We start from the raw sequence: 3,206 nt of genomic DNA on the forward strand, positions 1-3,206 counted from the left end.
ATCCGGTTAAGTACTCTGGACCACTGAGCTACGTCGGCTTATTCCCAACACGCCAAATAATTCAATGTACTAGTACTTCAATCAACAATTACTGCTTATTATATTTTTTTCACCAAACAAACAACTAACTTGTCTTATAAACATTCGTTTATCATTAAAAAAATAATAATATTTGACAAGTCAAAATATTTCACCAACAAATGTAGATATAATATGTCTCGATGCCATCTAGTGGGAAATTTAGCACTAACAAAGCCTTTCCTACTTATGTATTTTTACTCGAGAGATATTTTCAATTTGTATTGATATTTCAGGCAACTAATTATTGCTTAATTAATTTTTATACTTATGGTTTATGTGAGGCTCACATTACCAAATAATACTTATAATGTATCAATAAATATAAAAACGCTTTTGGAGTATATATAAATAAATACCGATATTTCACTGGTTGCTGTTTTTAGTCTCTCAGAAAATTTCTTTAATCTGCCTCGAGTCGAAATAGAAGCTGTTAAAAATAGAACTAATATTTAGCGTCTTAAAATCAGGGGATGAATGGAGATGAAATCAGTTGCTTGGGGCCCAGGGGCAACATATAATAATGGGGTCCCCCCTGTTTCCACTTCCACCTCCCACCACCATCTGATTTTCACCAGTCATAGAATCCTTTCTTAGCCAGAATATCTGGTATTGATAATAAACCGTTCAGAAACTCATAAGCAGTAATGCGACATCCCTCTACAGTCTACACCACTTGTCTACTAACCGGTCTTTTATAGAGATTGGCTTTGGTTCTTTCATGTTTTTCCATTTCGAAGTCGCGATTTGAAATGTATTTGAACAGTGCATAAACATTATTCCCTAGTTTGAATATAATATTAAAAATACAAACACAAATCATTACACTCTAAAATGAATAAGTCACGTTACGCTGATGTTTGTATTCCCTAAAAGGTCGCTCAAAATAAACTTTGACGACTTTGTGAATTATTTGAGAATAATGAGAATAAATTTTATGATTTTGTTTATAAGTTAACTAACCTAACTCAATTTTTTCAACCTTAACAAGATTTCTACCTTTACCTATATTTCTTATGGCTCCAGAACAGTTTACTACCTTTACGTATATTTCTTATAGTTCCAGAACAGTTTGTTACCTTTACATATATTTTTATAGTTCCAGAACAGTTTACTACCTTTGCCTATATTTGTATAATTCCAGAACAGTTTACTACCTTTGCCTATATTTGTATAGTTCCAGAACAGTTTACTACCTTTACGTATATTTGTATAGTTCCATGACAGTTTACTACCTTTACCTATATTTTTATAGTTCAAGAACAGTTTACACAGACCCCATTAAAGAAAAACTTGTATTTGTAAAATTTATTTACTTATTTACAGTACCTATAAATACAGAATAAAACATTTTTTACACAATTATACAGTATAAACATATTAATATGATAACTAAATTTTAAAAGTAAAATTTACAATCAGTATACTAGAAATTAAATGCTAACTAAAAACTATTTTCAAAAAATATGTGAAATGCTCTTTTGGAAGTTGTTCAAGTGTTATTAAAAAGTCTACTTCTGCATATTGGTTACCTAAGCTGTGTATGCGTGATATAAGGGAGTTTATAAACGAATTGGTATTGACATTATTGTTGCAGTGAAAGATATTTTTAGTTGGTGTGACTCTATTAGGAACATGAAATGAAATCAAATGCAATAATGCAGGCCTGTCAATCAGGGAATTAATGATTTTAAAGACAAAAATGACATTAGTTTGAATTTAACTGTTGTTGAGATTATTTTTAGATGTCTCATATTTCTGCAGAATTAATATCATTTTACAAAAATAGAAAAAAAGGACGGCCCGTGGAGGATTCGAACCTCCAACCTCCAGTTTCAGAAGAGTTTGGCGCTCTAACCTATTGAGCTAACGGGCCCACACCGCTACTGCCATTATCTGTGTTTATAACCGCCTTAGTCACTTGTAGGAGCGCGCGTCATCATGACATCATGTTCATTATCGCGTAATCTTTCAACACGCCCATCACATCGATTTAATTCATCCACTTATTAAATGTAATATTGATTTTACTTTATATATAATATATCTTAAAAATTTGTTGTCTTTTTTTAATGAATCTGAGTTTCCATTACGAGTTCCAATCCACCTCACTGTCGGGAGCCAGTAGTACTAAGAAATCCCCAATTGGGGTATGTTGTGAGGCTAAAAGAACACGAGGGGAAAGGAGATGGTTAAGAGGAAGGTTGGGAAGTACCTGGCTATTCAGATCAGGTCACTAAACATGGCTAAAGCCATTTCAAGCAACGCAACGTTGCGATTTCGAATGTAGATCCTTTTCCAGGGTAACATTGAAAGTATCGAACAATTTTGATGGAAAATTACGCACATCCACTTACCGTTTGTACAGAGTGTAGGTTGAGCAAGGTTAGGTTATATTAGGTTCAAGTTGGAACATCCTAACCTTGATTAGGCAGAAAGTATAATTGACTAGCTTTTGCGGCATTGTGATTGTTGACTCGACTGTATTTAGTGCTGTATGTGGTTAAGTTGGGTACGCACTGTGCGACAGTAAAGGGGGGGAGGGTGAAGGTGGGTGGGATGTATCCGGTGTTATTGTTGCAGTAAATTTGGATGGAGACTACACACTATAGACCATAGACTAGAGACTAGCGCTATCTACCGTGAAACTAGGACCTCGAGGTGTGATGAAGGCTTTGTCTCCACGGTATTGTGCGTTTATGGTCATATGTAGTTTATACGAGGTGCTAGGTGGGCCCACGAAAACTAACCATACTAGGACTAGCCTAATTAGCCTAACTTTGTACAGCCTCATCTAACATAACCTTATCAAGCCTAAAATAACAAAATATCACCTAATCTATCAACATGAAATTAGCCTAATTAACATAACATTGTCTAGCTTCATCTAACCTAACCACACAAAAATGACCCAATTAACCCAAATTTGTCCATACTCACCTAACACAACCTAACCTACCAAGTCTATCTGACTCAATCAAATCTCACCCGACCCAACACAATCAAGAAAAACTTAACCTAACCATTTAAAATTATTTTGCTTATGTGAATATCGCTTATGAGTTCCAATTGATTTGAGCTAGTGGGATTGTGGCAACCTCAATTGGGGTATTTTGTGATGCAAAAGA

General features: G+C 34.4%; 1 non-coding gene across 1 annotated transcript; it reads right to left on the reverse strand.

Annotated features, from left to right (window-relative positions):
- Nucleotides 1-1,877: 1,877 nt before the first annotated feature.
- TRNAR-UCU (transfer RNA arginine (anticodon UCU)) lies at nucleotides 1,878-1,954 on the reverse strand. The gene has a single exon. It is a non-coding gene; the product is annotated as a tRNA-Arg (tRNA).
- Nucleotides 1,955-3,206: the final 1,252 nt, after the last annotated feature.

Source organism: Hesperophylax consimilis, chromosome 27, assembly GCF_061612785.1.
Source record: "Hesperophylax consimilis isolate HC1 chromosome 27, BYU_Hcon_1.0, whole genome shotgun sequence".
In the NCBI taxonomy this organism is placed as follows: Eukaryota; Metazoa; Arthropoda; class Insecta; order Trichoptera; family Limnephilidae; genus Hesperophylax; species Hesperophylax consimilis.